This window comes from Periplaneta americana, chromosome 16, assembly GCF_040183065.1.
Source record: "Periplaneta americana isolate PAMFEO1 chromosome 16, P.americana_PAMFEO1_priV1, whole genome shotgun sequence".
Lineage (NCBI taxonomy): Eukaryota > Metazoa > Arthropoda > Insecta > Blattodea > Blattidae > Periplaneta > Periplaneta americana.
The window spans coordinates 126844353-126868288 of record NC_091132.1 but is presented as its reverse complement, the minus strand read 5'-3'; the positions used below and the strand labels follow the sequence as shown (position 1 = coordinate 126868288).

The 23936-nt window shown below is 34.6% G+C and overlaps 1 long non-coding RNA gene across 1 annotated transcript in view; it reads right to left on the bottom strand.

Annotated features, from left to right (window-relative positions):
- The window catches only part of LOC138690972 (uncharacterized), a 443659-nt gene extending 428986 nt beyond the window's left edge, over positions 1–14673 (bottom strand). Inside the window, exon 1 of the long non-coding RNA XR_011329724.1 lies at positions 14633–14673. This is a non-coding gene — a long non-coding RNA (uncharacterized lncRNA). The remainder of the gene's footprint in view (positions 1–14632) is intronic.
- Positions 14674–23936: the final 9263 nt, after the last annotated feature.

Sequence of the window (23936 nt, the reverse complement as noted above, 5' to 3'; positions counted from 1 at the left end):
TTCCTTGTTTATTTCTTTCTTTATTTATTCAATTCTTTATTTGTTTATTTCTTTCTTTGTTTATTTGTTTCTTTCTATGTTCATTTGTTTATTTACTTATTTGTTTATTTATCTATTTATTTATTTTTCTTTATTTGTTGATTTATTTATTTTCTTCTTTGCTTATTTGTTTCTTTATTTGTTTATTTGTTTGTTTGTTTATTTGTTTGTTTATTTATTTGTTTATACATTTATTTCTTTATTTCTTTCTTTCTTTATTTGTTTGTTTATTTCTTTCCTTGTTTATTTCTTTCTTTGTTTATTTATTTATTTCATTTATTTCTTCCTTTATTTATTCATTTTTTTATTTGTTTATTTCTTTCTTTGTTTATTTGTTTGTTTCTTTGTTTATTTTTTTGTTTGTTTGTTTCTTTCTTTGTTTATTATTTTAGTACGTTATTTTAAGACGCTTTATCAACATCTAAGGTTATTTAGCGTCTGAATGCGATGAAGGTGATAATGCCCGTGAAATGAGTCCGGGGTCCAGCACCGAAAGTTACCTAGCATTTGCTCATATTGGGTTGAGGGAAAACCTCGGAAAAAACCTCAACCAGGTAACTTGCCCCAAACGGGGAATCGAACCCAGACCCTCTGGTTTCGCGGCCAGACGCGCTGACCGTTACTCCACAAGTGTGGACTTTGTTTATTTGTTTGTTTGTTTGTTTGTTTATTTATTTATTTGTTTATTTTTTTATTTGTTTATTTGTTTGTTTGTTTGTTTGTTTCTTTGTTTATATTTTTCCTTGTTTATTTGTTTGTTTCTTTGTTTGTTTGTTTATTTATTTATTTGTTTCTTTCTTTGCTTGTTTGTTTCTTTGTTTATATTTTTCTTTGTTTATTTGTTTGTTTGTTTGTTTATTTCTTTGTTTGTTTGTTTGTTTATTTATTTATTTGTTCATTCATTTATTTACATTTATTTATTCATTTGTTTATTTATTTAGTGAGGGCGGCAATTAACCTGCGCGTTCCTTAAACGCCATTGTATTTATTTATTTATTTATTTATTTATTTATTTATTTATTTATTTATTCTCTTGTAGTTAAGGCCACCAGGTCTTCTCTTCCACACCACCACAAATACAAATACAGTAATAGAAATAAAAAGAAAAACCACACTATAAACAAAGTAAAAACCACACAAAAATATACACAAGTTGCAGTGACACAAATTTTAGACGAGTGGTTAAGAATCATAATTAATTATATTCTACCTAATTAACGATCATCAACAACAAACTTGCAATTTTAATCTAGAGTAAAAAACACAAATCAACACTTCTAGCAACACATTAAAAGCATTAAATAAGACAAAATTTTCCAATTTAATTTATAATTATTATAAAGTCCGGCAGTCTCTGACGTCATTAGGTAACGAATTCCAGGGGTGAGGTATTTCTACAGTGTAGGAAGATGAGTATAAAGACGTTCTGTGATGAGGGATAGAAGTGCTTTATGCCCGTTTCGAAGAGTTGTAAGAAATTGAAAGTGCAATAACAGATAATTCGGAGTAGAAATATGCATGATTCTAAATGGAAGTGACAGTGAATGTATGTATTGTTCTTCGTTCCTTCAGACGCACCCATGAAAGTAACTGGAGGGAAGGCGTTATATGGTCAAATTTACGAGTATTGGAGATGAATCGTATGCACACATTATGAACACGTTGTAGTCTCTCAGCTAAGAGTGAATTTACATTAGTTAGCAAGGAATCGCAATAATCAAAATGGGGCATTACAAGCGTCGGAATAAGATTTTTTTAGACTAAGTGGTAGAAATTCTATCATATTAAACAAAGAGTAAGTAGAGAAAATATTTTTTTTTGCAAGTGTGTGTTACTTGAGTGTTCCAATTTAGATCACTATCTATAAATATGTCAAGATTTTTAACGGTTTCACTGTATTTAACAATAATCCCATTAATTTTATATGTGGTATAGTACTACTATCAAGAGTGCTTCGTAGACGATTATGTCCCACTAAGACTGCTTGCGATTTCTCTGGATTTAACCTTAATCCAAATCTGTGTGCCCACAGTGAAATCGAATTCACGTCTTCGTTTATTTTATTTACTGCGTCACTAGTCTCGTCAGGATGGAAATGCAAATCAATTTGCAAGTCATCAGCATACATATGCTATCATATGTCTCAGATAAATGGTTCATACCAATAACATCGACTATTAACAGTAGCACACTACAAAAAAAGTTTCTGATCAAATACGAAGAGAGAGAGGTCTCTGAGAACTGACATCCCGATTCTGGTGCAGATTATCTGCACAACCATGTCTCGTGAGACTGGAAAGACTTCTAAAGGACAATGTATGAAATAGGCCACCACATAAATTCTAAAGACAAGCAAGTTAATCATATTACAGACTACTGCGGTGTATTCGGTATTAATAATGGACATGACTTCAAATAAACATATATTTACTATAAATGAATTGTCCAGAATCCTATCAATAAGTGAGTAATACTTACTTACTGGCTTTTAAGGAACCCGGAGGTTCATTGGCGTCCTCACATAAGCCCGCCATCGGTCCCTATCCTGAGCAAGATTAATCCATTCTCTATCATCATATCCCACTTCCCTCAAATCCATTTTAATATTATCTTCCCACCTACGTTACTTTTTCCCTCTGACCTCCCAACCAACACTCTATATGCATTTCTGGATTCGTCCATACGTGCTACATGCCCTGCCCATCTCAAACGTCTGGATTTAATGTAAGTGAGTAATACATGAGTTTATATAAATAGTGAACTCATATCGTCGTTGTTCCTGCAATAACTCCTATGTGAAAAATATAAAATTTTTCAGTAGGAAGAAAAACACATTTATTCATCCTATGGTAGCCATTCATAGGAGACTGTGAATTTCTTACATTTTCGAAACAAAGAAATATAATTACATATAGGAGATTTTATTATTTTCTGTATCACTACTTAAGTTATTTAATAGAGACAAAATCTGAAAATCGATAAATATTTCACATAGGAGTTATTGCAGGAACAACGACGATATGCTTGTATTGATGGCATGACGAATAAAATGTAACAAAGTCTTCTGTGAGATCAGGATTTCTTTATGTATGCTACGGTAAATCTACAATAAGTGCTTATCGGGTTTAATTCGTATTCGAAGGAAAGTATTGCAGTGATTTTTAAGTTGGCTATTTATCAACGCTGTATTAACTACTCAATTCAATTCAATTCAATTCAATTCAATTCAATTCAATTCAATTCAATTTATTTGGCCATTAGACATACCGTTTTAGGCTTCGTCAGAATACATTGAGAAACATATAAATGCATTTTTAAAAAATACTAATAAAAGAAACAGTAAAATTTAAATAATACAATGAAAACATGAAATAATTTGAAACTTTTAAATTAAAGAAAACTAACTAAATTGCAATTAAACTTATTTATTAAAATACAATTTCATACAAAATTGTGTTGAAGAACTCAGCAACAGAATAAATAGGATTATTTAATAACCAAATGTAAAATCTAGTTTAGAAGCTATTGATTGGTAATTTATAATATTGACTTGGGAGCTTATTATATAATTTCATCCCCATAGTTAAAAAGTTTGTGTTGCTCTTGTGTAATCTACAATATGGAATATTAATTTGTTCATTACTTCTAATTTCATGATCATGTACATTGGCCACTAATGAGTAATTGTCGATATTTTGTAGAGTGTAAAGTACGAGATCATATATATACAAATTTATAATTGTTAAACTCCGTGATTATTTGAAAAGTGGCCGATAATGTTCCAGATAGTTTGATTTACATAAAATTCTAATGGCTTTCTTTTGTAAAATCAAGACGCTTCCAATTTCGGTTCCATTTCCCCAGAAAATTAGGGCATATCGGATTATCGACTGAAAGAAAGAAAAGTAGGCACATCTTAAATAATTTTGAGAAACGCAAGTCGTTAATTTCTTTAACAAATATAAAACTCTTGATAGCTTTGTGCATATATATTCCATGTGCTTATCCCATGTTAAACTGGAGTCTATAAAATGTCCTAGAAATTTTGTGTAATAGAGTCTGTTGTCCTTATTTATTAGATAATTCAGGCTGAAAGTTATGTTGATAGTTTTTTCTGGATTAAGCGAGAAACCATTAGATTCAAACCATAAAGCCATCTGTGATAGAGTGTCGTTGTTGAGAGCATGTAATTGATTTAGAGCAGAGGAAGAACATAGGAAAGTAGTGTCATCTGCATACATAATTGTTATTGCTTTAATTAATTCTGGAAGGTCATCTATTGCTATTAAAAATAATAGGGGACCAATTATTGAGCCTTGTGGAACCCCATAATGTGTAGTGGTGTTGGGTCATATAGCGTCGATGGTGATAGCGAGATGGTATTTGGTGAGATCAGGCTGATGATTTGTCATAGATTACCTGACATTTGAATTATAATTGGTAAAACCTCGGAAAAAGGTACATAATTAGTTAATCGGCCCAAGCGGGAATCATACCTACGCCCAAGCGCAGCCCCGGATCTACAGGAGAAGCTACGCCTGTGATTCCCATGCCCGTGTGCACCATTCTTGATTAAAATTTGACCATGGTTAAGTCGGCACTTGACCATCTTCAACGCCAATTTGCGGAGTATCGATCTCGATCAAAGTTAAACAAGCGAGTTGATGATGATCAAATTTAATCACGGTTGTGTGATCGATTATCTTGAATTGAACATGGTCAAGTCGAGAAAACCAAAATGGCGACACGATTTGACGTACTTGATGGAATTGAAGATGAAATGATGTATCTTGAACACGCAAATCACTGCGGAAATAACAGAATTGATGTTATTGTAGAAAGGGTAAGTTTGTAGATGAATAATAAAAATGTTTTTTTTTCTTAAAATAGACTAATGTTTTATATATGTTTCTGCTTTGGAAGATCGGGACTTTACTTGAGGACAAAATATTATTTAGGCCTAACTGTCCAATTTTGTTAAAATAATAATAAAGTAGTTATTCTATGCCGGTAATAATATAGTAAAACTAAATGACCATTTTGTAGAATGCGAGATTATCACTTATTAGCTACAGATTTGTCGTTTGAAACTATTAGGGCCTACATGACGTTTTGGACAATTAGGCTATTTACGATTGAATTAAGAGAAATTACACGGATACCTTCCTTTCCCACTCCAAAATTCCAATCTTGTGTACACAAAATAAATGGTTAAATTTCAGAACATGAACACTTTCCTTTCCCTCTTACTCCAAAATCCCAACCTTGTGCACACAAAATAAATTGGCATTAAAAACTTCCTTTTCGTGTACATGATGATGCGTATTCGACATACACAGACGAATTGCTTTTTAATTTTTTTATTTTAAAATAATTGTTAGCGAGGTGTCGGTATACTGAAATTGTCCCAAATAAATTATTGGCACTGCAATGTGTCTTTTCGTAAGTAAGATGATGAGCATTCGACAAACACATACAAATGTACTCTTTTTAGTAGCCTATTTCAAGATAATTGTCAGTGAGGTATCCGTATACTGAAATTTTCCCAATTATTATCAATAATATGAAATAACCACTGTATAAATTACGTTACAAATTATGTGGAATTATGTAAACACGTATAACTCATGTTGAATTGTGAAGTTAAATCCAACCAGGTAGCTTGCTTTTCTCTTAGAGAACTTCCGTCAGTACTTTTATTCTCTAATATGGATGCAGAATTGCTGACGAATTCTAAAAGAATTCCCACTTCGAACTGTGAGAAGTTCGGTGATCTTTTCTTTTTTTCTTCCATGATTATTGAAACTTGTTATTTGAAAACTGCGAGGATGTTTGAAACAGTCCGACAAACAAAAACGAAGCGATAATTGACAGAGTGCGTTCGTTCGCTTTTTTATACGCGGTAACCTAGCGCTCAGATGATTCTTCTCAAGCGAGCGTACCGTCAGCTGACGGTACTGAGTTGATCGAGGGAAAATGTCGGTGCACCGCATCTGTTACTTGATCGTTGTCAAGAATTAACCATGTTTCCGTGATTGCTGATAAACGGGCTAGATGATCGAGAATGGTGCACACGGCCGCCAGTGATTTTGATTTACTTCAAAACTACTTCGCAGATGATCGAGTTTCTGGGATCAAGCGGGAAGCACGGTAACAGACTTTACAGTATACCAGCGGTCATCAAAACACTGCACGCTCGGGCTAGCGTTACTTACCCGCGGACAAAACTCAGCCCTAGCGTGCAATCGTCACTGCTGGCGGGTATTCTGTCTCTCTATCCCTTGTGCACGACGGAGCAGAGTTCATTACCCTCCATGTACTCTACCCATTTGAGCGAGTGCTGACGAGCACTGCAGTATACAGCAAAAATTTAATTTTACGTGTATTGAAATGTGAAAGAACTTATTTTATTTAACAGCTTTTTATAAAAGGAAGCCTAGATATTTGATAGGCCTATGTTTTTAATAATTATGTTCTAATTTTAATTTACAGAGCGTATAGAATAATGATAATATAGCATTATGGTGAGTGATAACGACAAATACATTAAAATGAAAACGACAGGAGAACAGTTGTGCTTGTAGCAAATTATGCTACTGTCGCTCACATAAGGAGCATAATCAGGTCTTCACTTTAGGTAGCACTAGCATTAGTGACAATTACATGAATTCATATACCTATTAAGATACAGTATAGCAGCCGCGGCGAAAATGCGACTCACGAGCACATTGTGGCTCGCAGTGCTTTTCTCTCGCTTCCTACCTACAACCCCCTCCCTCTTACTCACTGGAGTCAAATTCCGTTCTATTTGCATTTGTCTCGGACCTGCGAGTGGCGCATCGTCGCAATATCTCTCTCGAAACCATGTACCTCTATAAAAAACGAAAGTTTCAAGTAGGATGGGAGGATGCATTCTTTTGCTTACAATATGATGAAAATATTAAATATATGATTTGTTCACAAATATTACTAGGAAAACGGTTGTATAACATAAAACGGCATTATACTACATGTTACTGATGAAACATTAAAAGGTTAAGTGTTATTATCATTATTATTATTGTTATTATTATTATTATTATTATTATTATTATTATTATTATTATTAGTATTATCATTATTATCATTATCATCTCTGTACGTCGATTCTTTTACAGCAGATGTACGAATAATGCGGTTAGATTTTCAATTTAAACTCACAGATTTACAATGTGACGTTAAATGGAAGCTAGATGTAAGGACTTGACAGATATTGAACTTTTCAAATCTTTGGAATAAAATAAATATTTGAAGCTTCGTTCTTTCGCTTGCTCTGTTGAAGCCATGTTCGCTGTAACTTACGTTTGTGAAAAATTATTTTCAACAATGAAAATAGTAAAAATCAAATTTAGATCACGACGGACAGACATACCTTCGTGATCAACTACGATTGGCAGTAAGTGACATAATTCCTGATTTTGAAACTTTGACGCAGAGACATTCTGAAGACAGTTAATTTTAGGTTGTGATAATGTGTCCTATGTTTTCTTGTTCATTTCTTTCTTCGTTACACGCCCTAAACATTCACTTCCCCTTCTTTTGTCTGCCTCCCTCCATAGGTGCTATGCACGTTGCAGCTTACACAGTGGCTCGGCGCACCATGGCCTTTTCGCCACGGCTGCTGTATAGGGATCATATGCGGAGACAAAGAGGAAGGCAGAAAATAGGAAAGACTGGAGAGTGTTGGGTTAGCAGGGAAAGACATGCCCTTGGGCGGAACACTATGAATGAATGAATGAATGAATGAATATACCTATTTTTTCTTTAGTCAACTGTCCCAAGACAGATATGAATCTCATGAAACAATAAAGCATCACTCATGAGGCAACTAAGCCAGAAGATAATGGAATGGGGTGGCCAGTTTCTTTCCCCCTCCATTGCATACACCGCTGACTAATAACATATTACATTAATCAGACTTCTGACTACAGGGACTTCTTAACCAATATATATTTTTTTATTTTAATAGGTTATTTTACGACGCTTTATCAACATCTTAGATTATTTAGGGTCTGAATATGATGAAGGTGATAATGCCGGTGAAGTGAGTCCGGGGTCCAGCACTGAAAGTTACCCAGCATTTGCTCATATTGGGTTGAGGGAAAACCCCGGAAAAAACCTCAACCAGGTAACTTGCCCCGACCGGGAATCGAACCCAGGCCAGCTGGTTTCTCGGCCAGACGCGCTAGCCGTTACTCCACAGATGTGGATTCTCAACTAATATGAATAATTTCGAGGGAAAAATTGTTCCGGGCCGGGTATCGAACCCGGGACCTTTGGTTTAACGTACAAACGCTCTACCAACTGAGCTACCCGGGAACTCTACCCGACACCGATCCAATCTTAACTAATATGGTTTTTACATTCCCAGAAACAAAATTTGGGCCACTTGAATTTTCCAAGTTCCGGTTATAACATACTGCGCATGCTCAGTGTTTCAACAAAATTGAGGTGGCCCAAAATTTTTTTCTGGGTCTGCACAAGGTATCGTATATTCAGCCAATCGATGTTTACGTCGCAATTGGAAACCTCTTTTTACCGCAGAGTGGCTACTATGCGAGAGAGAATTTTCAGAACATGTAGTTTTCAGTACTATTTTAATTGTTGTTGTTTATTGTTTATTGTTGTTTATTGTTAATAAAATAACATTGACAGAAATACAATCTTAGTTCTTCCCTGAAGGAGTAAAAAACTCGTGCTCAGGGAGATATCTAAACACAAAGATAAACACAAAGATAATTTTTGACACAAACTGGGTCAAGAAAAAAAAATTACAGGATTAAATTAAATTTAAAAATACAATTTCAATTTTAACAATTTAAGTCATACAAATACATATACATATTAAATCAATATATATTCTTTAAAAATTAAATTCCTAACGCTATTTTTGAAATTCCTGATACTAAAATTTTGCAAATCTGGATATTTATGAATTATTTTATTGTATAACATTGGACCAAAGTAGGTACCATGGCTCAGAGCTGTGCTTGTGAAACACTTTGGTTCCTCTAGTCGTATAAAATCGGATCTTTTAGTTCCATATTTATGATGATAGAATTTGAATTTATTACGGTTTTTATGTATGAAGATTAATAAGGCAATATAATAAATCTGTTTAATTTTCAAAACATTAAAATCAGTAAACAAAAGCTCAGATGAATAATCAATTGGTTTATTAAGGCATATTTTAATGATTCTTTTCTGAATAAGTATTAGTGGAGTGAGATTAGAATTACAAGCATTTCCCCACCCTAAAATTCCATACTGGAGAATGGATTGAAATAAAGCTAAATAAATGAGACGTAAAATATTAACTGGTAAATATGACCGAAGTATAACAAAGATATAAATTGTTTTACGTAATCTATTGCATAAATATGTAATATATTTGTTCCATCGTAAGTGTTGGTCGATCGTAATGCCTAAATACTTAACTTCTGAGGATTCGGTTAATATGGGACAATCACAATTTTGAGAAGAACAATCTGAATGATGAATTTTGAGCCTAAATTGTTTTAATTTTTCATATAGATTTTACATTTTATACTTAAACTTATTTATATTATGTTTTCATGTAATTGTAACTGATGCAATTGCTACGTAAAGTGAAGTCTTGGTAATATGCCTTACGTAAGTGAAATCGTTCGACTAAAATTTAGCTACGGACATAATCTGTGGCCTCATACCAGTGATAGTTTTTCTTCAGAAGAGGGTAAAGAAAACTTCTTATAATTATCTCTCGTAGTGCTTGCAACTTAAACCCACACTCACACAGACAATAGGGACTACATTAAACAAATACAGAAAATTAACGTACGCAATACGCTGTGAGCCGCATGCCTTGAATTCAAAATTGATGAGCGTTGCCAAACATATTGCTGTGCAAATCGGTATTTCACTGTTAGAAGTTGTGAACTGGATGTAGAAATTCACAGATCTGCGATAATGAAATGACTTAAAAGTCTTCGTTCTGAGGTCTGAGAGTAACACTTCGAGAAGAGGGGAGTGAGATGTGATTAATACTGTACCAGGTACTTACCACGAATGGAGTTTTCTTAATTAAATTGATTGGATTTGATTCACATCCCATAATCATGATAAATAAAAGGTCTGCAAACGATATTTGAACATTTAACTCTCAACATTCACCATTGTAATTACATTTGAGTTGTGTTGTTGTATTGGTTTTGTAAAAAAAAAATGATCTCATTTAAGCGCCAAAAAGGCGTACAAGTTACCTTGACATGGTTGCCATACGTACGACTATAGTTGTTAGCATACGACTACTTTGACAAATTGTACGAGATACGACCGCACTCTATGTCGTACGCAATTTTATACGACTATTTCACTTAAAGGGAAAAATTGTTTTGAAATTTATAATGTTGGTTTATAATTAAAATAAAGTTGATGATTAATTAGTCCCTTTTAGACAAGTTTTCTTCATTCAGTATGTCTTTGACTAATATGAAAAAACATGCTTTTAAGGGGGGGGGGATGCTTTGAAACTCGATCTGGTAACTATGCTTGCCATGTAAATCATAATTTGTCATCTTAAGCTCTAGATTTCATGTATACGGCGTGATTATATCGAAGCAATACAGGTTTAATTTTATTAACTTCCTTGTTTGTCAATGAAAAAGTACCGCAGTAGCATTAAGAAATCTAACGCGCCGACATTATAGAGGTGTCGCGTTTAAGTCGATTGTAGATGAATCATTTTGATATTATTTTCAGCCGCCGCATTCATTGATATATTAAAATATCTGTCGTCGCGCCGGCCGAAGATTAAATTCCTGCTGACTTCAAATATAACAAAGTTGTTTCTAACCAAGCGTCATCATGCACGCTTTATGGCGATGACAGTGTTGATCATGAAGAAATGAGTGATGATTTGTTTCAATGCTGAATGTCATTGTGGATGTGAACAATAATTAGTGGTATTCTTAAAATCTGAAACTAAAATTTACTGGTAGACGTATATAATATACAGGTTATTTTACGATTCTTCATCTACTGCGTGTTCAGTTCAAAGTGTGTCATGGCTCGCTGTATGTCGTCATATGGCTAGTCGATGAACCTAGAGAATTCAATCTTCCTACACTTCCGCAGATGTGTATTACTTATGTGCCAGAGAAGTTGCCTAGCAAGCACGGCGTTCATTCTGAAGAGTACTTACCGATACGTACGGTAACGCCTGTAGTGGCAGGAATGTGAAGTGTTTGGAAACACGTACTGAGGTGAGTTTTTTTCTTACTGTCGGGATATGGGGACAGGGTTAAAACGATTACTTACGTACAGTATTTGTTGACATTAATTTCGACGGTCAACATGGACACGGAGCATTTGATTTGTAGTGTGGAATGTTGTCGTACGCCACCGATGATAACAAATACCCTGGGTACGACTTGCCCGCGCAAAACACAGTTCGAAAGAGTTTATGGTAGTACACAGACCGTACAGATCGCCATCTGTTGCTACGACGTTCAAGTTATATCGTGCACGTTCTCAAGTTCAGATTGAACGCCTTGATTATTAGGCAACTTCTCTGACATAAAAGCTGAAACTCGCTTCAAGTCGCTGACCCACCAACAGTGACGTCATGACACATTTTGAAATGAACACCCAGTTGTCTACTGCCATGGTTATCTGGCGTCAATGATATGAAAGTGATAATGCCAGCGAAATGACTCTTAATGGACTAAGGGAAAATCCCGAAAACAACCCCAACCAGATAACTTGTCTCAACCAGGATTTGAACCCCGATCCGCTCATTCACAGTCAGACATACTAATCATTATTACATAGCGGTGGACTAAAATTGTGTACATTAGGAAGCTGAGAAATGTACGACAATTTTAAGCTGAAGTACGACAATTTTCATGAGTTGGTACGACTGTTGCGATTCCTTTATCTGGCAATCCTGTATCTTGACCTCAGCACCAGAGTGAGATACTGTGGTGAGCACCAAACTCTGACCGCCTTTTACTCTCTAGAAAGAACCGGTTCTCAATTTGGCAGATGGCTGACAAGCAAACATTGTCATGAGGGTAGATAAAAAAAACTTATTTTTTTCTTCCACCTTGTTAGTAAAGTCAAAACAAGTGCTTATACAAATTTTTTCCACTCGAGTCCAATTACGAGGGCCGTAAAAAATAAGTTTTCCTGGGGCCGTCTACAGAAAGAAAACAATTTCACGAAAAGATTTATTGGAACAGATACAGCAATTGTTGAGCTATTGTTCAACATATTCCCCAACGGAATTGAGACATTTTGTCATACCGTGGGATCAACAGAGAGACGTAGACGGCTAGCACACACTGGTTCCGATTCCAGGCGGCAGACTTCTAAGACACAGAGGTACATAATTTGACCCCACGGTATGGCAAATGTCTCATTTGCGGTGGAAAATATGTTGAAAAAATAGCTCAACAATTGCTGTATCTGTTCCAATAAATCTTTCCATTAAATTGTGTTTTCTTTCTGTAAACGGCTCCAAGGAAGTTTACTTTCTGGACGACCCTTGTAATAAAATTGCGCTCGAGTGACGAAAATTTGTATAAGCACTTGTTTTGACATTATTAACATGATGGAAGAAAAAAAATATAACCTTTTTACCTGCTCCCATGAGAATTGGGTGCAATGCGTTTGCGCCAGATTTATTGTTTATTTGCAATTGAAAAGTACGGTCATATTTAAGGGTAATGAGTTTGCGCCAACGACAGTTTTGTGTAAGAATTTTCATTTTTCTTAAGTTTGTAGAGAACGAAATCTAATAGTACACGATACCCAGGTGGCGTGTTTAGTTTTGGTACTAGGCACATTCAGTGGGAGGACATAAACATTGTGAGGGAGACTGGTGACTAGTGAAGGTTGTCATGGAGGTAGTCCAAAGGTGCAGCAATAGAGGACAGAACTTACTTGTAAGAGATGGTTTTAAGTTTCACAAGGCGTACACATATGTAGATGAACGTATACGTTGGCGTTGTACAGTGAAGAATTGTCCTGCCAAAATAATATTCTTAAACAGTGAACCGAAAATTTTAGGCGGCCATAATTACCAAAGTAATGAAAGAGATCTCCTACGGCAAAAAATACGTGCGTCGTGTAAAAGGAAAGCGACTATGATTTAAGTGAAAAACCAGGCATCATAATAATCTACAATATTCAATGAGAATCCAGAGCCTTGTGCTAATGTATTGCATTTTACTGACATTAAACTATTACGAAAAGCAATCTACAGAGAACCACGTCACCATATGACGAAACTACCAACAACCATACCTACTTGAAGTTCACGAAGCTGTAACTGAATTGCAACCAATGTCCTCCACTAACGAAGATTTTGTATCGTATCGTAACATCTTACATAATATTTTTGTACTAACCTATGAACAAACGCAAACGCAATACGGATATACAGCAACCCATTTGGCGCAATTACAAGTGGCGCAATCATAGTGGCCCATGAGAATGTTTGCTTGTGAGTGGACCCCAGGGTCGTTCTAAAAGTCTAACAACGAGAAAAATCCCGCTACTGAGGCCTTCTAGTCTGTAACACGTTGCTCCTCCAACTGAGTCACCCGACCGCCACAAACTTTCTTATCTGCCTTTAATGAAAAACAATATTTACGTACAAAATTATAGGTCAAGAGCGAATAGAGTAATAAATAAATAGAGACAGATAGACATACAGATAATTGAATTATTATTTAATTAATGCATTGAAATAAATGAATGAATAATTGTATGAATAAATAAACAAGTAAATAAGTAACTTATAAATCCAACCTATATCCGTTAATTTTACTACAGAAAAAAGTATTAAAAATTTGTTTTAAAAAGGAGCAAGATTGCCCAAATGAATTGTTGTTTAAACACTTCAAAGTTTTCAACATTAAACAAATTTATTATTTTATTTTATTAAAATATTTTCATAGAAATCTTAATAACTTTGAAAGGTATATACATACATATAGAACTAAAATATGAATTCTCTGCGTTTGTCTGAACCTAAATGTAAAACCAATGAAGCTTTTTATCATAGCATGAGTCAAGGTCCCAGATTATTAAACAAAATTTATTCTAAAATTATTTTAATCACGAATCCTCTCCAAATTAATAAAAAAAATTGTATTGAATTTATAGTTTGGGTTCAAACACATTAAACAGTTTTTAATATGTATTCACTCTCAATTTTAATTTTATTTTTGACTGTATTGGAATCCCCTCCTGAGCACGAGTCTTTCTCATTCAGGCGTGGGCTAGTTTATCTTTCATTGTATTAACTTATATTCATTTCAAACTTACAAGCAATAAAATAAATAAATAAAAAATGAAGTCATATTGACATGTAATAAATATAAGCGGATTTTGGGTCCCTACACAGTTACAATACGTCACGTGCCTTGGCGTACGGAGGGAGCGTAGCAATGAGTTCAATGACTTCCCTGCAACTGACGTTCAGTATCGGCACCGAAAAATCTGCTGTCTGCTGATATTGATAACGCATGCTCCTACTAGTATTGCATAAGATATACTGTTTACTTACATCGTTGTACCTCCATTCTCTGTCGTCGCCTGCTTCACTCTGGAACAAAGAATGAAAATATTAGGCTACTGTAATTTACTAACAGGTCTACTACCAGAGTCAGCTAGTGACAACTATTCCTACTATACACGAATGACAGAAACAATAAAGTAACAGAAATATTCCTTTAAAGACGAAAAATTAAATGTAGAAATATTACCCGACCATTCTGTTTGTGGAACGGTAATTACTTGTACTGACTGATATGAAATTAAAATTTATAACGAGTCTTGATGGGAGTCTACGTGTATATAGACAACAATATCACGACTGTCCACAAGTAGCATATAATATACAGGTGTTCTTGTTTACTGCATATGCGCAATGTGTTGTAAGCGAAACATGATAGGAGAGCTCCAAATTTTATTTCCGTATCTGTACTAACACAAACGCGCCGCTGTTACGTCACCTGTGCATTACGATCGCTCTCTTATTCTAATCACATACTATGACGTCCTCTTTTCCACAAAGTAACAACATATGATCGCAGCGCCGCTGTTTACGTTCCACATACAAAATGGTCACCTAGTACAGTATACAATTTCAATTAAATAAACGAGGGTCATTTCATAAGTATTGGCGACTAAGTTATACCTTCCGAATAACCGAAAATGTGGTTAGTTCAGTATATAGGGGAGACTGTTGTACCTTTAGCATAATGTACCTTTGAACATTTTTTGTCTTTTAATTTTTGCTGCTACCTAGAGGACTCAAACTGAAGTAGATTGTAGAGAAAGCCGCTAAGTAGCTCTGGTCATAGTTTCAGTTTGATTTACTGCAAAGTGTGAGTTCCATGGACAAAAGAAGTTTTTTCAATACCAAAAGTAATCATTTCGTTCAGTTATATATGTTTTCTAACAAAAAAACCAGATTGTATTTGTTAATATCTTTCAAGTGCATTGTATTCCGATCATCTAATGAGTAATGACATATTTTAATTTCCACGATTTATTCGAATTTCTAGTTTTGGGAACCATATTTGTTTAAAAGTGCATCCTCTTGTACCTTTGAACACAAAACATCTTTTACCATGGAACGTGTTGCAAAGTACACGACACTATCGGTTTTTGTTTTTCTTTTATTTTAAGATCATTTCACGAAGTAAGCCTGGAGTTAAGAGGCCCCAATTGATCCGGATGCCTTGAAGAAAGATGTTTAAGCAGTTATTGCTCCTCCAGGAAATAAAATCTCAATCAGAGAAGCCTGCTCTGGTTTATGATGGTAAATACATTTTAAATATTATTGTCAGTTTTTACAGCTATATTCCCACCTATATTCATGTGTTCCAACTTACAAGAGGGTATGTTCCAAGGTACATGAACCTTTTGTACCTTTGAACAAGTTGCATATCCCTTCATTTTATTTTTTCCATCCTTAATAAATCTGCAAAACACGAAAATACATACAGGAAGTTGTAAAGGAACCTTCAATAATTATTTCAAGCATTCTTTCATTTAAACAATTTCATTTCCCAAAATTAAAAAATAAAATGTGAAAAGTGTTTAAAGGTACAACAGTCTCCCCTACGTTTGAAAATCTGTTGTACACTGTACGGGATGCTACCGCCGGATTGCGTCTATGTGCATTGATGGCTAGTTGACAGCACACGCAAAAGTTAGTATGCTAGGGTGCTATTCATAGATATTTCGCAGCACGCGCTACGAGCGTACTAAGCTAGCCCCGGCTATCCACTGGTTACTTGTACAGAATTCAAATCATATCCTATCGCTAACCCTGGTTTATGAATACGAAAAACGCTGATCATCCGCCGGAAGCCCGCGCTAAAAATGTCTATGAATACGGCCCCTAGAGACTATGCTTCAACTACGAGAAGCAATTGAAGAAGCAGCTGCGAGGGAATTGGTTTGCAAACAGGGAGGACATCTTTACAACGTTTCGACGACAGGCGATCACATAGACGAATCGCACACAGCCGATGGTCTTCAACGCCTGCACCATTGTTGGCAAAGATTGTGGAAGCATTGAAGGATTATTTTTAAGGGTGTTAGCTTGAGTAATGTACTTTGTTTCCTTTTGTGCATAATAAAACAATGATTTCTATTTACGCATCTTTCAATTTCCCTTACCCATAGCCTCCTGTACCCGAACCTAATTTGGTACTAGCATTTCGAAGCACATTCCAGTGAACTTCAATCGCATATACTGAATTTCTATTCCTGCAGCTTTATTGGCTGATATAATTAGTTGCCATGACTTATGAAATGACTTTCGTATAGCCTATACAATAATTATTGAAGATCTCCCCGGAATAAGGACGTAACCAACAGAAGTCTAATTCATGTTTCAGGAGGAAGGAAAATATTCTAGGAGATATATTTCAAAATGCCTATATTTCCTATCATAGCTATTTGCCTAAAAAAGAATGTAAGTTTATTAAGCCATTGAACGCAATAATCTATTGTTATAAATAAATGCTTTGAAAGTCCTTTATCCACGTATATCACATGTTCAAGAATTGTTCCATCTTAAATTAAGATGGCTATGAACAGCACAATTTCCACTGGTTTGTAAATATTTACGTAACCCACAAATGCAGTTAACAATGTATGAATTATGGACGACAATATCAATTTAATTTTAATAAAAAAGCTGCCCTAAATAAGGGTTCGAATAGATCGGCCTACTAAACAATTCATAATGAATAATCATTAAAACCAATTATGTGACAATTTGAAAGGAAAAAGAAAACATTAAGATAAATGATACGAAAACATAGGAAATTATTTACAATAAAAGTTTATTTGGTACAAATGATTACTAATTATAGCTAAGGATGATTTTAACACATGAGATCCTATGGCATCAATCGTTGCATCAGAAATTTTAAATTGTTTAAGTTGATTTAAAGTTTCTCGTGGGATCGTAGCACGGGCATCGAACATGAGCCCAAAAACTGTCCAACGTGTGATGTGGTATTGTGCTCCAAGATGCTGACAACAAGGCTCATATATGACTTGTTTTTCACGACACACCTCTTGTGGCTGTTGCTCATGCATCTCGAAACGGATTGTGGGATCAAGAATGACACCCTTATCCTTCTGCCGATGAATTATGTTGATATCAGCACGTCTAGTAGAGCCATCAGAAGAGACGCAACCAACCTCCTCATAAACCTCATAGGAATCATTCTGACGGATTGAAGATGCGATGAGAGAACGAACCGTATTATGTCTGTTGATTCGGAGCAATTCTCGCATCTTCTGCAACGGGTTGAGTCCAGAGTTCTACCAGGGAGAGTACGTACAGGTATTGTATTACAGTTCATCTTAATGGCTTGCGTCCACTGACTGCTCGAAAGTCCCATTTTGGTTGAGATCCACGAATTACCTTTCTTCCAGTGAGAATGGAAAACAACTCCCAAACCTTTACTTTACCACAATATATAGCGACGATGTTGCAGTAAAGGGTGGCTGGATTCTATCATAGCCATCTTAAATTAACAAGCTATGTTCATACACTTGGTAACGTTGCTGCTCCAGAATATGGTGGTCTGATTGCAGAAAACATAGCAGATGACACATATACGAAATATGTTTAAAATTTCGTTTTTAATTACCGGTACTTTGTAGTAGCTGAACTACATAAACATAAAATTGACTTATGATAACAATAAATAATAAATTACGCTTCCTTTATGAAAAGGTTACCATGTTTGACTAAGTGTAATATATAATTTCGAAAACACACTTAGAAGGCAAAATGATTTACATTTGAAACGGTTAGGGAATCGAACATACAAAACGTCAGAAAAATGTACACCTAAGTAGCGTATACATTTTATTCCACAATTAGGAAATATATAAACACAAAACCTGTATTTTATGGTATGTGCAGATGTGGTGCAGACTATTAGTAATGAAGCTACAGACCTAAATTAATAAGTAATTTCTATAACACACAATGCGGTAAAAAAAACATAGAATAAAATTAATAATTCATCATCCTGCTTTTGGTTTACATTAAAATATGAACTAATTTATTAAAAAATATTGGCGTTTTAAAAATCAATAGCCCTGTACCTGAAGTCAACCATTAGGCCTAACAAATTGTCGTAGACTATATTAGTATACTAATAATATGATGATTAGTAAATGACGGTAAATTCTCGTGAATCACTCTGTATATACTGCATTTAATGAGAAAGTGAAATAATTGTTGAGATGGAAATTTTAATTACTTCAGTGAGTACTTAGTCTCAGTTATTTAATAGCCTTAATAATAAATATCTGAAATTAAAACTTATTGCACAGTGATTGAATGTCTATCATAATAAAACGTTGAAAATAGTCTTTAAATAAATAATTATAATCTATCAGTACTACAAATTTATATCTAATGAAGAGCGCCTTTAATACACGAATAAATGTTGAATACAAATTATAACTGTGCCTCTAAAATTTAGGAAGGATATTAAATAGAATTGTAATTTTAATTATAATTTAATTATCTCCAAATGTTCTCTGTAGTTTTAAAGGGATATTAAGCATAAAATTAGAGTTACAATATTATTATATCATTGTCTGTGATCATTTTTCATAATTCAAATAAATAGTTCAGTTATAATTATAATTTTTATTTAAAAATTTGCAGATTTCTTAGACAATATGGACTATAGATTATGTTTATGTTTTATTTCGTATACCAGAAATTTTCAGCATATTTTGCTCTTTTTAATTTCAGAAGAACATATTTTAACTCAGTTCTTATATCCTTTTTTCTAATTTTTGGCTTTCGAAAGCTTCGAAAATAATTTTCCTTGTCTATCTGAACCACTGGAGACAAACAAAACATTGAGCTAACAATATCGCTCAAGGAATGAGAGAGACAAAATCCCGTGGTAACGTTACAAACGATTGAGATGGTAGAGATGATATGAAGACTAAACTGTACACAAAGGAAAACACCCTGCTGTGAACTTGAAGGAAATGTGAAAGATAACACAAACTATCTGTGGTAGTTCCGAAAGTGCCCTTAACCATGACCATAAGAAAGCAAGCGTAGCAGAAAATCGTTCAATACAACTCAATTGAAATAAGAAAAAAACTGTTCAGGACTTTTTACTTGGTTAACTAACGACGCTGTATCAACTACGAGGTTATTTAGCGTCGAATGAGATTGATGATAGCGATATGGTACTTGGCGAGATGAGGCCGAGGATTCGCCGTAGATTAAGTGGCATTCACCTTACGGTTGGGGAAAACCTCGGAAAAAACCCAACCAGATAATCAGCCCAAGCGGGGATCGAACCCGCGCTCGAAGAGGATTTTATTCACAGGATATCGCATCACTTATGAATTACGACAATTTACACTTTACTTTCTCATTAGAAAAAATATTGTGATGCTACAAATATACTTGGTTAGTTCAAATGAAACTCGGCTAGGCATATCATATGTAAATTGAGTAGGCCTATAGGCGGAGTTCGCTTTAGGTGTATTGACAATAGTTATATACTTTCTATTGGTAAATGTAGTTAGCATACTCTTGTCACTTCTGCTGCGAATAAGTGAAAAAAAAGAAAAGCAACTGATGTAAAATGGAAGCATCCAAAATTGAACAATATACTGTATTAGTTTCTTTATTGCACAGGGCGCAAACCTATTGAAATTCATCAAGGAATCGTTAAAATGTTTGGAGATACATTTCTAGGGATACCAACTGTAAAGAATTAGTGTGAGTGATTTCGTTTCGGCCAAACATCTCTAGAGGACAATCCACGACCAGATAAAACATACAAAGCTTTCACGTCAAATTGAATTCAATATGTTAACGCTCTTGTGCGAGAGAATAGAAGAGTAACAATACGACAACTTAGTTCATTAATAAAAATTAGACATGCAAATATCTATAAAATTTTCCAGAAACTTTAACTGCTGAGGAGAAAGGCAAACGTGTGAAAATATGCCAACAGAATTTCAAACAATATCAGAAGGAAGGTGAACAGTTCACGTAACACATTTTGGCAGGTGGTGCGGTAGTGGTTCTCGGAGAAACCTTTGCAGCTCGTCTCCTGTTGATCTGGGAGTGCGTGGTCGAGCATTTTGATGGATAAAAAAACTCTCTTTTTTGGCAAAAGGCCTGTGCGTTTATTTTTGATTTTTTTTTATAATATGCCGAGAATTATCTCCATCTGATTTACATTAGAGACTCGAGGAAGAGTCTGAAAGGAGCTACATTTCCATCGAACGAAGCGGTACAAACTGTTGATAATCAGTTTCATCTGCAACTGGAGTTTTATGAAGCCAGGTCTCTGTCACCTGTTGTCACAGTGGGAGAAGTGTGTATTGGCTAGTTTTATGCAGTAAGTTTATTTCATTCTTTCCATAACCGATGGCCGGATTTCATTTGAACGGTGCAACATTTTTAGAAATATTCGTGAAAAGACAGCAGTCCTAGGGAACAATCTTTCTTACGCGCCACATAACCTATAACGAATAGAACCGGCAATGTTAATTTTTATTTTAATTTGAAATTTTGTTTTTTTTTTTTGTGTGTCCTCTAAAATAATTGAAAGAATACTTGTTCTCAATAATGTGTCATCGCTTAAAGATTCACAAGTCTATTTTCGTTGAATATAATATGTGATATTCACATCTTAACTTTGCAATCAATTATTCCTTCTAAACTGGTGGAATTATTAAATCTCATGACATACTTCTGATTACATCTACGTAAAGATTAAATTTTAATCTTTCAGAATGTATCTATTATGGTAACAATTGTTATTAGAGGAGAAAAATTCGCTCCAGCACCCGGGATCGAAATCGAGTCCTTGGTTCTACGTATCAAGCGCTCTAACCACTGAGCTACGCCGAAGTTCGATCCTCAGCACCGGATCGAATCCCTTTCCTTTAGTGTTTTTCCCTTTGTGGCCTTACTCCATGTTCGACATATATATTAAGTCAACTGCCATGTTTGAGTTTACTCCAAAGAAGGTTCGAGCGTTACCTGAGTGATGTTCACATAGTTCAACAGCTGAGAAACATCTTTTATCGCGAGTAGAATCGCATTCCACAGTCGGATATTGATACCATATTCTCTCCATGCCCAGAAGGTACAGAGCAGTTGTCAACTTAAGAGGAGGGCCTACTCTTTACTGATTTATAGGACCGTGACATCGGTATATTTGTATTAGTTTGAAGGTGAACATATGACGCCGGACAGAATGTAGTCAACGTGTTTCAAGTACAGGCAGCGGAAGCGAATTTCACACACACCTAAGCAAGCACATTCCGTGTTTTGTATACGATTATTGTGTATTATAAAATCAAGACACTACAATCATTGTATATAAGGGTTAACATCGGAAAGATCTAAAATGTTGAGGTTGAGAATAATTGTTGGAAATCATATTTAAATTGTCACAAATGTGGTAAAACATTATCTGAAAAGATGTTTTTCTTAATATTCAGAGTTTTGCAATACAGTTTTAGAATGCCGAAAACGTCTATGGCGTATGGTGATATAAGCAGAAAAGTGTGTGCGAAAATGAGCACAATAATACAAAAAACAGAAAAAAAACTGTTGTTTCAATAAATTATGCAAAATTACAAGAGTTTTGTCAGATGACAAGTGCGATTGTTATAAACTTGGTGTAGAAATTGATGATGTGAAATATTTTGTGCGAGATCGTGCGTATTTGCTTGTTTTCCGCACAGAACCAATACGCGGTAAGTGTGAAATACCACATTCAGTATTCCCAACGTAACACACATAACAATTTCCCTCTTCTTACCGCTTAAGCGCGACATTCATTTTACTGCTTTAGGCTTTTAACATATTATTTTTAGAGACGTTTAACATAGTAATAATTATAAATTGGAAACTTACCACTGCAATTTCGCCTAAATTGCAATGTTAATTATTGTTTTTAAATATTTGCAAAAATTAAGTAAAGTCTACTACTCCACGAAACTTATTGCATTCCTGATACAAGTAACATTAAGGAAGCCGTGAAAAAATCAACAAGATTGCAGATGCGGATTTTATTACTGCAATATGTTATATAAATAATATTGTTAAAATATTAAAATGAAAACTAAATCATTACAAAACCTTACCGTTTGTTTTAAGTTCATGTTCTCGGAAATTAAAAAAGCTCAACTACGTTTCGCTTTTTCAATCTTTTCCTGGACCATGAAAACGTCAACATACCGCTCTTGTAACGTATATTACTATTACATATGCGCCCTTGGTTTCAGCCGATGTAGAAAGCAGTTTTTCCGCATAGAAGATTATACTATCCGGCACTCTGCGGTCATTTCCATTTGCAACTTTGAAAATGAATGTTGTTTATTGCAGTGGCAAGAAAAATAAGGTACAGAATAGATGGGATAAATAAATTAACGTAACAGTTAAATATAGGGAAAGAAAAATTGTAGCCTACGTCATATACCTTTTCGGCATTCTAAAACAGTAACGCAAAACTCTATATTAGACCTTTCCGATATTAACCCTTATTATACAATAATTATATGTCTTGATTTTATAACACGCAACAATCGTATACAAAACAGAACGTGCTTGCTCAGGCGTATGCCAAATTCGCTTCCGCTGCCTGTAGTTGAAACACAGACTACATTCTGTCCGGCGTCGTATTTTCATCTTAAATCAGTGATGTCAAAGCAAGCGCATTTTTCTGACGTTGACGTCGTGCACGGGCAGCAAGCGCTAAGTATGGAAAGAGGAAGGGTTGTGTATATGAATAAGCAACCTGTTGGATTAAGAAAACAGTGGTGCACAAACTTCAAACGGAACGTGAAATTTTATGTCGTTATTTTTATATGGCTTCTTTATGTTTGATATTATCTATATTGTCTATAAAGCAAAAGTAGTAACACTGATTTCTTAATATTGCTCTTGTGTTTTAAGTTTTAATAACATAATAAAGAGTTAAGAAGTAATATTCACATAAATTCCATAGTAGTACAATTATACTGTACTAAATGGATGAAACATATCATTCATAAAGAAAGTGATATGCCAAAAAAAGAGATTGAGTATGACATGATATGTTGGAATTTATATTGATGGTATCTTTAGCCTTACAAAAGTAATCAATAAACTAATCAAAACAATATTACAATACAAAGCAAAGTTACTTAGATACTGTATCTGTTTTAAGTGTAACTAATATTACATAACAAAACTCTTATCGCATTATGCTTTTAAGGTGATATTTGTGAGCAACTTCCTATCATCAGAATATTAAATTATTTTCTCGAAATCTGCTGAAGCTATAGTG